General features: G+C 37.2%; 1 protein-coding gene across 2 annotated transcripts in view; it reads right to left on the reverse strand.

The window, feature by feature from the left end:
- LOC143353704 (organic cation transporter protein) overlaps window positions 1–4,866 on the reverse strand; it is a 28,935-nt gene extending 24,069 nt beyond the window's left edge. For both annotated transcript variants that reach the window (XM_076787215.1, XM_076787214.1), the window contains exon 1: window positions 4,230–4,866. The gene's annotated coding sequence lies outside the window, so the exon portion shown is untranslated. The remainder of the gene's footprint in view (window positions 1–4,229) is intronic.
- Between the last annotated feature and the right edge of the window lie 9,476 nt (window positions 4,867–14,342).

The following is a 14,342-nucleotide window of genomic DNA, read 5'->3' on the forward strand; positions in this document are numbered from 1 at the left end:
GTCGAGAACGAGGGACATTGATAGAGGCAAAAGTGCCCGGCGGCGTGTAATAATAAAATTCACGCCTATCGTGTCCAATTCATTGCACTAAGAATAGAGCAATTTCGTTAGGCGATATCAAAGCGCCGCGCCGCCTTTAATTATGTAGTTAATTATTTCAACAAAAGAAACTATTATCTCATAATTTCGATTCTCAAATTCTTCGAATGTCTTCACAATTTTGCACTTTGCCTAATCATTTTCGTAAATGCCTAAAATCCACAGTCTATGTAAAATGATACAGAGTAGAAGCCAAAGAACAAAATATATGTTTGGTACATTGGAAATAGTAATTAATGAATATGAATCAATTCTTCGGAATAGATAAAATAATAATACGAGGAAAAAATGTACGGTGCACATTGAATTTCTATTTTCTTTTTTGTTTAAATATTTCTAAGATGTATAAGCAACGTGACAATGATTTCATTCATTTGTGAGAAAAATAAAAAAATTATTTACAACTTGTTAAAGGGAGAAATAAATTCCTTATTCGGTTCTCGTGTCTGGCAAACGATGCAAATAATTTTTATTCTGCACAAAGACGCACAGTCTACAACTATGTTCATGCAAAATAAAAATTGTTTGTTTTCTAGTTTCATTTTTACAGCACCAAACACAATTGTGTAATTCAACATAACCGTAACAACCTGAAACACTTCACGAAGCACATACGTGTAACACTACGAACGTGGCGGGGACTGCCAGCACAATTCATTTTTCATTTTATTTCGCGACCAATACTTTGTTACTGCTAACTTTTGTCTTATCGCCAGGTATAAAAAATAAGTTTAGCTAACGTTCGTTATTAGTGCAAGTGAAACACGTCGTTGTATAAGCTGGTGCGCCGGCAGAAGTGCGTTATCTTTCAGTAGGGCAAAAACGAGAATTTAAGTGTAACACGGGCCGGATGATAGCGGACGGTCCTTCCTTCGTGAAAGTTTGCGGCGGCATTGAACTTGGTCCACCGTTGCATTTGGCTACAGTCGCTGCGGTTGGATCAACTGCGCATATTTTTTGGCCCGACGCTCTGCGAAAAGCATCAGAATGCCCCTGGCCTCGGTTAAAAAAAATTACATAAACACGCTTCCGGACATTTTCAACACGTGCACTCTCATCGACGAGATTTTCTTATGAAACTCGTTGTTACCCCGTCCCTATTTTAAATTATCCTTCGGACACACTATTTTTGCAAGCACGACAGAGCCATCTGTGTCCGAACACCGAAATATCCGAAAGCTCTTCCATCCGAGCATTCTGCTATCCGAACGTCTTCTAGCAACAAAATGTCTTCTCCAGTCTCAGACACGTACCTCGTCGTGTGAATTTGTGATTACCAGACCCTGCTTTCTCAGCTCTTATGCATCTTCCAGTTTCTTAACAAAATTCGAAACTTCCCTGCTTATCTATATCTATCTATCTTCCACTCATTTTTAGCATAAGCGCATTAAACCCGTCATATATTTGTCACTTCCCCTATTCCGATTTGACGAGGACAAATGAGGTATAAAATTGTTTAGTTTCGATAATTCCTCGTATTTGAACCAGACGAAAATTCTAAAATTTGTATTCCGTCTCATCATATTTTGTTTTTAACGATAATAATGACGAGAATAATATAACAATTATTAACAATTAAACATTTCTGACATCGATTTCTCACTGTGAATTTGTAATCCTAATTGTGGTATTGCAAACAGACGGTTGTTAAATTTACACGATTCCTGTGCAGGTAAACGGGAAGCGCGTTTTGCCATTTCCGCGCGAAGATGGGAAACCGCGGATTTGCAATTACGCGACGTTCAGTTTCTCATCGACCGTGAGAAAGCCCCTATAAGCTGCAGAATTCCGCGCTTGCTGAAAATTGGCAAATAGTTGTTCATTCACGTGGGACGCGAGTGAAAAATCAAGGTTCCAGTTATAAGAGAACAAACGGCGTACGTAACCGTGTGGGTGGTGAAATGCCTTTTCGGCAGCCGCGTGCGTGGAAATGATTCATGAAATAGTCTTCCTACCAGTTTCGGGTTTACAGATAAACATTTTACAGGAAAGTTGAACGTTATACTGCCAGAAATAGATGTACGAAGCCACTTTCAGCGGCAAGATCTGTCTCAAAGTGGGCATCAGAAATACCACTTTACACGTAGGTTTAAACTTGCGAAACTGGCATATGTGTGAATCGATTGAAACGTTTTTCAAAAATCGCTTTTCATTTTTAGCGCCATCGGAATTGATTATTTGGAACACTTCAACGAATTGTATTAGGTAACGCAGGAGATATATGCTCGTTAGACTGCGGATGTTTATGCAATTTTCAAGTTTTGTAGGCTTTTAAATAGAATCTACTTTCCAGTGGTAGCGACCTTTGTAGATCTGAAATAAATAAAAATCGTACTAAATTCTGTGGAATTTTATACTACAGCATTTTTGGAAAATGTTCAAAAGCCATAAATGCACAAAGATCCGCAGTCTAATGCTCATCTTTAATATTATAGTTTATTTCTTGATCCCGTACAAGGTTAATTCAAATAAAAGAAATGTTTTTGTATCCATAAATTGATCTTTAGTTTTGACACCATGAAAATTGAATATTTTGAACATTTCAACGCAACGAATTATATTAACACATTTGCTTCCTTAATATTTTTATCTTCGTATATAATTTGTAAATCAATTTTTTCATGTAAAAGAAATGTGTTCTACCTATAAATCTACCTAAAAATTGCTTCCTATTTTCCCGAATTATATTAACGCAAGATGTGCTTGCACAAATATGATAACAATGTTACTTCAAAATAAAGGAAATATTTTTTTATCTTTGATAAACTTATCGCGCGTCGAAAGAAGCGCGTCTCGGAGAAATTCGTCTGGTAAATTCTGAAAACTTCGAGACGCGGAGCTTATCAAACATTTCTCAACAATATTCCAATTCATTCTTAACCTTGCACTAAGCTCCGGTGTTATCGTTATCCATGGATTATATAATTACAACGATAACTTTTAGGGACTCAAGGTACGACCTGCACGCAGATACGAATTAACAGTTATACACAGGGTAACGTTAACGCTACCGTTTATCAAAAAGTATTTTTAGAGGAACATCTGCCGACACGTGTGTCCGAACATTGATATTTGATATGTAAATACGAATTTCGTTCTTTTTATAAACGACCTTCTTTTGCTTCGAGAAATGAGCTTCTGCATTCCCGCGTCTCGTAGAGATTCTGTCACGCTGCACTTTCGACTGAACAACAAGAAAATTATGATATCAGGCGGGAAGATCGGGAAAAATTTCTGAAGGTAATCAAACCGATTCTGGAATAACGCTATAACGCAGCTTTTGTGTTATCGTTACAAGTGCAGCGGATTTCTGGTCTTAAGCGTATTGCTCAACGCAGTCCCACATATTCTCCAGTGATGTGTGAAGTATAACGATATACACCGTCAGATAAGAAATATCGTGACGCCTTTGTCCTTATCTATCCGGCCCACAATATTTAACAACTGCTGATCGTGTGTGAACGAATAATTAACGATTGCCCGATAACTGGAAATTTGTGTTCGATAACTTCACGACCGCTCTTTTTTCGAACAAAAGGAAAGAAAAAATCGCGATCATTGTCCGCTGTAAGAAACACGACACCGCTATGATTAGCATTGAACGTTTCATACGCTGAATGAGGCGCCGTCAACATAAATATCAAGCGAAGTACATACATATCTGGTCACTAAACCGACTTTACACGCTTATGACGTGTGCGACTATGCGAAACACGGTAAAGCAAGCGCGGCGAACGATTCTCACAAAAAAGTTCACTTTGCTTCGAAATAAATGGTTAGTCTTGACATATATCGTAGCACTTCACAAATGACAAATTAAATGTTGAAGGAGATTCGCGTGGATCGAGTTTCAGGAAACAGAAATGAAATAAAAATGAATTTCTTCGTCTAATATTGTAATTTCAGTAAGTTGAAAATAAATTTTTAAGATCGACGAGATAAAAATAAATTTTTATTTCACCTATTCATTTTTTTTTCCCAAACGCATAAAATCCGCAGGCTAATTGGGAACGAAAGCATACCGAAACCGATGCGTAAAGTGTCACAGATATTTGACAGTCGATCGACAAAAATAGCGAAATCTGGACCACGTTTGATGGGAAATTAAGCGAAAGCGGGTTACCCCTTACCTCTTGTTCACGGCACGGCGAACAGGTGTTTTCTCTCGACCGGAGGCCGCTCTGCTTTTCCGTGGCACCTTGCGATCAATCTCGAAAGTCTCGATCGATGCCGACGCACACTTCGACGGAGCCGATTTTACGATCCCCAATAAAACGTTAACGATCGTTCCCCGCCAATCGATGACGGCCGGCACACGTTCGAGTCCGACCAATCAACAGCTTCGAAAAGATCGAGTCGGTTCGAAAAAATGAAAGAATTATATTTGAAAGAGAAAATGAGAAATACTGTGTCCGAGCGAGACAACAAAGGGCCTCTCTGTCGGTCCCATAAAATGTCCAACGATCGAGGTTGCGCTCGAGGAATAGAATAGAGAAACGCTGCAGACGGTTCCAGTGTTCGGCTGGATTGACGAACGAGATCGAGAACAATCGTGTGTGCGCGCGCGTGCGGCTGGATCTGCGACTCGACTCCGTGTGTTTCCCGCTTTTCAAATTCTATTCAAGATCTCTGGATCGTCAGAGTGGCACTGTGTTGGCCATGCGTCGTGCGCGAGCTACGGCGATCGACTAAAATGCGAGAAAAGCGTTTGCTCGCGCGTCTTGCTCATGCGAAACTGACTCGGGCCGCTCGCTCGATCGTCCAACTCGACTTCGAGGCCCGACCGTAAATACAGATGAACGCTCTGCACAATGGATCCACCGGCATTTCGCGTTCCCCAAGGGAGTATTGTTTTTCATCCTCAAAAAGCCGATCACTTCTCACTCGACAGTTTCTTTCACCATTACACAGCGTCCGCGTCCGTTGCAAGGAACGGTAGCCACGCTGAAGTTTCGTCCCCGTTCTAATATTTTTAGCAAGCCGAAAGTAGTATATCGACGTCCTTAACACTAGGTATACCGGACTCGTCAAAATGACGGGTTCTAACATTTTTAATTTAAAATTATTGAGATTCCAGGGATGCATACGAGAGAAATTATTTAGCAAATTTATTTCATTAAAATTTAATTAATTAAATCAAATTTATTGTGCTTATTTCTTTGGGTTTCTTCCAAAAATGTGGGTAGCATGTCCCTGTTGTTTTTATAAAGTAATTCAAGATAGTCACTTTTAGTTCTCCGTAAACCTAGCGTTAAATTTCTTCGAATATTCCACTATTTTAAATTGCACCAATTCTTTTTTGTTACACGCGCGTAAAATCTGCAAGTCTACTACAGTGATTTCTCTATATACGTCGCCAAGGTCTGGACGATATACGTCGTGGAATTATCCCCACTGCCGCGAGGTATACCCCGTGAGGGGCCGCGAACTCCGAGAGACTTCGGACGCCGAGGAGTGTAAACATAACACGGCTCGGGTATGTCTCCTGGATTATACATGACGCTGGCAAGACCCGTACTGTTGTCATATATCGAAAGTTCACTGTTTGTAATTCATAATGTTTAGAACCTGCATTATTGACTGCGTTGTTTATGAATTTTATAAACTATATTTTTGAAGGCGTTCCTTGTAGACACGCTAATCTTTATCGATTCTGATACTTTGGGTCGAAATAGACCCGAATTCGGAAGGTTTTGTAGAATATGTGTGCGAAAGGATTTGTTCGAATTTGTAAAATCCATAAAACAATAACACGTTCTTCTTGAGACCACCTTTTTCGAAATTGTTGCCACCTTATCTCAAGCCAAATGGGGCAATGTTTCATTCTAGATACTCCTACTCCCAAAGAAGGGGAAATCCCGACATTACACACGCTTCGACACATGCGTACATCTTTTATCTTATAGAACGACACGTGCATTCACTCCTCATTTTTCCTCATACTTCTCGTAGGTCATTTTCAATTTACTAATCGTCCGTAGTATGAAACGCAGAAAAATCTTATTCGAAAATAAAAAAATTCTTCGTGTGTATAAAACTGCTTTTTAACATTGTTTTTATATACTGTACATAAGAAATACATACATTCACTGTACATAAGAAAAAAAGAATTTTATTTTCTTGTTATCGATACTTACGTATTGGAGAAAATATAGATGGTTTTCTTTTTTTTTTATAAAAAAGTATTGTGACAAAAACAACTAGACCAAATTGCATTTGTGACGAAAACAACTAGACCTAACGCAAAACAAAAGTAGAAGAAATAAATGTGTACGTGGCTTCTATAACCTGCAATTATAGGTTAACGAACACTGTTAACCCTTCTACACTCTGCAATAAAATTATCAATAAAACACAATTCGTCTAATTAAACTGTAAAACGAAAATAAATGAAAACTACAGGAGAATATTCAGTGCAATAATTTTTTTTATACGGTATATGAATGTCAACGGTGTTCGCGTTACAACACCCTTGTAATGTTCTCATCAGAAGAAGATGCGCGTATTTGGACTACGACGAGTAATATTGAATTATGTGCATTTTGAAAATTTCTCCATGTTTAAAATGAGAAATTAAATTTTTTTAAATGTTTCCATATGTAATTTAATTGTTTATTTTGTTTGGAAAGCACTTTCTCGCTATTTCGTAAATCTTTAACATATTTTCTAAGTGAGACTTTTTTTATGCGGTCCCTCTCCACCGCATAGAAAAATTTTCTTTAATACGTTGTAAAAAATTATTTGTTATAGCTATTTATGAAGTTTCTGAATATTTTTTGTTCGTGCGGTTTCTTTTATGCGGTCCCTATCTACCGCACAAAAACAGGTTTGACTGTATATTGAGAATTCACCGTACACACTGTAACAGACAATACAAATTCTATGTTCCTTCGTGAACGTACATTTAAATTTCACCTGCACTGTAAAAAAAGATGTCTCGTAACATCCCTGCGAGCAATTTATTGGTTTTGACGAGGGTTACAAAACAAAACGAAAGACATCGTCCCGTAGGGTGAAAGGTTAATTTCTAATTTGTTGGAATAATACCATCCACATGAGTCACTTGAGCCTCTCAATTGACCTATTACATAATTTTACAAAAACCCTGATTAAATATACTCGCGGGCATAATGAAATTCCCGCGCAGTGTCTCGCGCGTCGCTGAAAATTCGAAACGCAGATGAAATCAACACGAGCGCTGATATGAAAATGCAAGTATTTAACGTTCATCAGTTGGAGCGTTTGAAGCCGAAGCATTATTGCGATGCAGATGTGTCTCCATTAACCCCAATTAAGTTGACACTCCTAAAACTACATGCGCGCCCGCGAAGGACAAGAGTACACGACGTTTGTAACAATTTCCTCATGCGTCCTCATGCAAAATAGATTAATTGTTGCAAGTCTGTTGACAACGATTATCGGGGGAATAAGCTGATCGGCAATTCAGTAGCGCTCTATCAGTCGGATCGTATACGCACACGTCATTGGGGATCTAATAGCGGTGCATTCATAAATCTCAACACCTTTATTCGTGTAACGATTGCATCCCACATATTTAGCCGCATTCTACGCATTCAATATGTTATGATTGCTAAACTATGAAGCAACAGTGCACGATAAGTAGAAAAGTTGGTTCGTATGAATGGAATAAGATACTGGAAATGTCACAGGCATACGTATAACGTGCGCGGAGTAATGGTGTTTAGTAAAAATCAAGAATTTTATAGCAGTTGCAAAATAGAAGTGAAATAACCGGTCTTCAAAAGTAACAAGGAATGTTACCCAAGTACATCTCCGATTTTTATAAAACTGGTAGTGGCAAACACGATGAAATATTAAGCACATACTTTTTTCTGATGGCCATCATTTATAGTCAATCGTGCTTGGTTGTTCATTTCGCAAACTGTTAATTGTGGGGAAAAAGAATGTTTAAGAGATGTTTAAGATATTTAAGAATAAATAAGAATGTTTCAGTTTACCTCCGCAAAGGGAACTATTGCATGTATTCATAACAATTGATAATTTCCCATGTTAACAACCAAATAATGTTTACAATCCTTGCAGAAATATTTTCAAATCTTTTTCCAAGCATCGCATTGCATGAAAAATTAATCAAAATTAGGAGGGGATACTTGTATAACATTTAAAAAAAGAAATATCAATTTTAATCTGGTCGCTTACTCATAAGTACACTGCAATTCTATGCGTTTATGGCAGAAATGTGTCGATGAAAAACAAGACAATAAATGAATTCGCAGAATGTAAAGACACTGGAACATTATGTTCAATTTACTGGAATTGTCAAGAAAATGTTTCGTATAATCGATGCATACTATTTTTATCTTGCATAAAAATTCGCGGTCTACTCATAATTCAAACATAGTTACTTAACGTAATTCGAACCAGAGCGTTTACTATGAAAATAATAGTGCAATTATCACTTTAATAGAATAAATTATCTATAAATACCTATTTACTACATAGGAAAAACATCGGAATCAACAAAAAAAAAAAGATTACTTAAGATCAGCACACTATGCAAACATTCCATGAACACCAACTCATAGGGAAACCGGTAGGTCTGGAGTACAGAAACGTAGTAATCCAGGATAGTAAGTGTCGAACCAGGTCGAACTAGAACCAAGGCACTTGACTAACTATAAGCAGGAACTTAGAGCGTTCTCGTTTTAGTTAGCAAAGACTAACTGTATGAAATCGAACAAATCAAGCAGCGAAACGAATGGACTAGAACATCCAAAACTGTGAGACACAAACTGAATAGATTCAAAATTTCAAAATTTGAAAACCCAATTGAGACGTTATCAGAACCAAAAATTTCAGGACCTAACCTACAGTTATTACGAATTACCTACTTAGATTACGAATTTTATGCATTTGTGACAAAAAAGTAGGTGTAATTTGAAAGAGTAAAAAAACTTACTGAATTGGAAAACATCATTTTCAGCTTATTGGAGTCATTAAAGAAAGACAGAAATACCTGGTTCCCGTTTCTTGGAACTGAAGCAAACGATTTTTATCTTGCATAAACATTCGCAGACCAGTCATAAGAGTAAGTTATAAGTAGATAATGAATAAAAATTAATGAATTCTAAAGGATAAAAACATTTAAACCATTTAAGCACACTGTTGCATCATTTACAGCTTATTACAATTACTAAGAAAAGAAACAGATGTCTACGTAGCTCCTGTAGCTAGAAATTAATGTAGACAGTTTTGATTATGCGTAAAAATCCACAGTCAAGTTATGCGACTTAAAGCTCGGATCTAGAAGTCTTGAGTCTTGATAGTCCAGTTCTAATGGTTTTTCTGATGTATGTAGATTTTGAAGTCTTGATTGAGATCAATTCCAGTCTGTCGGCCTTTTACTGGTCTATTCTCGTGTCCTTGGATTAGTTTACTTCGATTTTCTAATTACAGTTTCTCGGGCCTGAACAAATACAACTTCCAGAATGAATAGGTGAACAGTTTTACTGTGACATTTCATTTGTGATTGTTCGCATCCTTGTCTTTTGAAACACCGGATTTCAGAAGCTTATCGAAGGTAGAAGAATTGTTTATTTTTTGTTTTCAAGAAAATTTCGAATACCACAGTTCTGATATTGTATAATCTGAATATTTATAATATATATTATCCTTATGATAGTTCCTTTCATTAGAAATTCAGTGACTATAATTACTCGTTCAAGGTCATTCAAGGTCACAACAATTATAAAATAAAATAATTTTAACGGATTCGACAGTTCTAGTGTTAAAACGATGCGTGAACATTAACGAAAGATGAAATTATAATTCATTAGAAAATATAAGAAAAAACAAAGAGATGAACAGAGAAAAAATGCCTTTCTCTTTAACTTTAAAATACAATTTCTACATACCATAATCTTAAAATTCTGTGAAATGGGTGTACACATATAGCAGATAATTGAGACAAATGTTACATTATACAGAGAGTTCTACACTATCTGCCGAACGTTACAACATGTATAATAATATATCAGTCGGTAAATAAAGGAACAGCTGCGCAATCACAATTACTGTGCGAAGCTGACAAGACGAGGCGGAAAATTTCATAAAGGAGAATTACTTGAAAACATAGTGCAAATGTATTTGCCAAGATTTATCGTGCATTTACGTTAATCAGTATATTGCGTAGATGTAAACGCGGTGTTATATAAAGTCCAAAGAATATTTTGATTAATTTCGTCGACTGTTTCTCGTGTAGAAGACGAAAAGTCATACGTTTCCGTGTGCAATGGTAACGGAAGGTTTAATGACCCGTAAGTTTCAGAATTCTCTCGAGTAGGATGCGAGTTAATGCAATAACACTTGAATTACCGCTGTTCCAGTGTCGTTGTAATCTCCGTTAAATTGTTTAGAGCGAATCGACAGCCGCTCCTCTTTCCTTTACATTTGCCAGAAAGAAACACGTCCGTTACATTCTGCGAACAAACAGTACATTGAACTTTATATTTTGCACGCAACTATATCTCACCTAATTCCTCATCGTTTGTGCACGCAATATACCGTAAATGTATACAGATACTTGCAGTGAAAAAAATTAAAATTTTCTAATATAAACAAGGCTACAATTTAATATTTATAGAAAAAGAAATATTTAATCACCAGAGATGATGATGTTAAAGTATGAATATATTCTTATTATTGTTTGACGTACATCGATGTATAGCTAAATCGACATTTGTGTTTTCAGGTTAGTAAGCCTTCGATTTCTTTTTATTTTATTTCAGTGTCGTCATTATACTTGCAAAAGATCTGCCAATATCAATAAATAATCTCGATTCTGCAGCACACAGATTTAACTATGGTAGCCTCCAATGAGAAAGGTTTCAGATCTTTCCCTTAATAGTCTCGTTGAGCCAATTTATGCGAAAGAAGCGTTTCGAAACTCAAGCATTAAAAAGAACCACGGAGGCAGGAACTGTCAGCTTACCATTTTACACCAAGAAAATAATTGAATTCCCGAAACGAGTTCAAATGGTTTAGTCACCGTAGCAATTACGAAAATATACGTTTTTTAGTCCATGCATGACGGAACAAGAAAAATATTTTCTGTTGCGCAACGCAGGGTGCAAATAAAACTACAGAATTAGTGAACGAATAACTATTTAATAAAAATAATGTATGTATCACGAAATGAAACAAGAAATGATTACCATTTCCTGAGTTTTGAACAACAGAAAGTAATTTGATACAGTATTGCGTACCTTTTTGGAGACCTCTTTATGGTATAAAAAACTTGCGTTTTCAGTCATCTTGCATTTTCAAATTGGCCGATTGACAGGAAGATTTATAAAAACAAAATGAAATGTAAAGCACTGAATGAAATAGTTCTTTTATTTTTCTATTGCATGTAGACTTTCTATCTGCAGTGGTACGATGACCGGCGAGAACACTCATTGACTTTCAGCACGATTAAAGGTCTCTCGTACAAAGTATCGTCTACATGAGATTTATTGCCAATAATAAATCTCTAAGTGTTACATGAAGTAGTTTTCCGTCTGATGATTTCATTTTCTTAGTTATCAGTGCCTGACGTATTACATGTAGAGAAACCAGTGTAATACATCGTCTAAACCTTGTTAATTCCATGTAAATGCTAATGACGCTGCACTGATAAATGTCGAGACCCCGGTACGTGTTCTTATTCTGTAAATTAAAGAAAAAAATTTGCATGCACGTTCAATTTGTTGTTACATATTTCCTATTTACATATTGAACACATGAATTAGAGCTAGTACCTTTACCCGAGTATGCAGGATACCCGGGTACCCGAGTACCCATGAGTCACTCGGGTAGAGCAAAAATACTCGCGTGTCCCATGAGGTCAGCAGAAAGACTAATATGTACCATCAAAAATAGGTTTAGAGCCGTGAAGAGTCCTAAACATCATCAATTATAAAATTGTACAAATTGTCCGCCGTCCCAGGATTAAATAGGTTTAGAGCCGTGAAGAGTCCTAAACATCATCAATTATAAAATTGTACAAATTGTTCGCCGTCCCAGGGTTAAATAAGTGTCCACACACTTTTGAGCGAGGATCTAACTCCTGGTCCCGGGCCTGGGCCAGGTCTTCGTAGATTCACGATAAGGTAGAGTGACTACATTACCGTCAAAAAGTGATTTTACGTGCCTCAAGTTTTCGTCCTGATATAAGAATATTTTGTCGCTGGTAAAGGGCTCATTCGAAATAGGAAGGTTCAATCTAGCGCGCGCTGGTCAGGAGTTGCCGAGATTATGCAGATATTTGGTAATATAAGCGTTAAAAGTGGGCCAAAAATTGACGACGAGCATGCCGTGGAATCCAAGCATTTTTATGACATTGGATGAGTCTTCTGGATGAAATCGAGTAATAAATAGGTAATAATGATGTATCCAACAAGTGAACTGTTCATTGACCCGTGTCTCTAGCGGCCCATCAGACGTTTCACGGGTTCACCGTGCACCACCACGATTGGTGTACAACATCTGAAAGTGAACGTGCCACGAGAGCACCGATTGAGAGCGAAAGTGGTGCGAGAGAAATATAGAGTAGGGACCTAGTAGCCCACTTTTACCGACCTCAATTTCACTCACCTACATCTACCTGCCCACGGCCGACTTTGCGAGTTTCGTTTCGGGCCGTTTTCACTTTCGCTGGCTGCTGCCGTCGTCCTGACCCGACCCAACTGAGATTTCTATTAACCCGACACACGATTGTCGAACAGATCTCTCCAAGGAAACTGGAGTGTGTCCTGGGTCAGGATCACGCTCACTTTCGCCGTACACTCGTCCTCCTCCCGGTCACTTTCGATCTCTATGACTTTCGATTTCGTTTATCGTGTCGAAACTGATATTTATGCACGGGATGTACAGCGAATGATCAAATTATTACGAACATTCGAAACTACTACATATTTGAAGTTTGGTGACAAATGAAATTAAGATTGTACTTACAATAATATCTCTCTTATTACGGAACATATTGTTATGTTTTCAATAACGCACGACGATAATATTATATTATTAGCGAGTGGAAAAACTGTTGCAATAAATAGGCAACACCAATTTCGAGCAAACCAATAAAAGAGAATTTTAAATAAAGTAATGTTTCAAACGTGCTATGAATTGACGGTCAATTAATATTCGTCCGTTTGTTTGAGGTCAACGTTAATCTCCCTTTTGCAAATGACTGCTGAAAAGGTAGAATTTGGAAGGAAAGTTTATAACTCTGGATGAAAGTACATCCAACTTCCACTTTCCCAGGATTAATATGTGTAAACATACTCATCGGTTTGTTCTGTGAATGCCATGTTCAAAAAGATAGGAAGACATTTTGGACAACTGTTTTTAGAAGTTTGGTTTATGTTAATAAATATTTGAGCGCCTAGGATGCTTCAACCTGCTGTGCATCGATGCCTGTTCTGCTGCATAAGAAGTCAAATTTAGAATTATTCCATTAGATAATGGAAACATGTGATATCACGGATAAGGTATAAAAATAGATGTAATCTGAAGTATCAAGTTGTGTCAGTAGACTTAATCCCACTTAAGCACAGGTGCTCAGTTACCCTTTTCGTTATCACACGTGACATTACCGATACAATTTTACAAACCAAGCACCCGTAGTAAAAATGAAGTATACAGAATATTGAGTTCTTGCTAATACAGCTAAACCCGTGAACTGTCGGTAACATTGGGCGCGACACCGGAATGGTACGGTGGTTCTTAGTGCCCTCCGAGGTCCCAATGCCTTATAAAGCGCAGATGAGATACACAAGAAAACCTAACACCATGAACAAGATATACCAATAGACCTGACCAGCTGACATTCGTTGTATTTTCATGGCACGATTTTTTGGGACCTTAGAAGCCCGTTTCCATTTTCGTGTCACGCCCGACATTACCGATACTTCATCAATTTAAATTTGTTGGTAAGAGTCGAGCATTCTGTATACTTCATTTGTACTACAGGCACTTGAGATGGTTTGGAAGTAATAATCTCATGTGCTACATATATTTAAATAATGGAAACAGTATTTATGAAGAAACAGTATTTATAATTAATACTATAGAAATAGAGAAAATTAGACGGCACAGAGAAAAATGGTTTGTTTTGCAAGGTGTTACATCAAATCGATTAAAAAATGTATTCTCTAGACAATTTATTAACTTTTGTGGGTACAAATTAAAGCTAGGAAACCGCACTTTATGATAGAATCAAT

The sequence above is a fragment of the Halictus rubicundus genome, chromosome 4 (assembly GCF_050948215.1).
Source record: "Halictus rubicundus isolate RS-2024b chromosome 4, iyHalRubi1_principal, whole genome shotgun sequence".
Classification (NCBI taxonomy): Eukaryota; Metazoa; Arthropoda; class Insecta; order Hymenoptera; family Halictidae; genus Halictus; species Halictus rubicundus.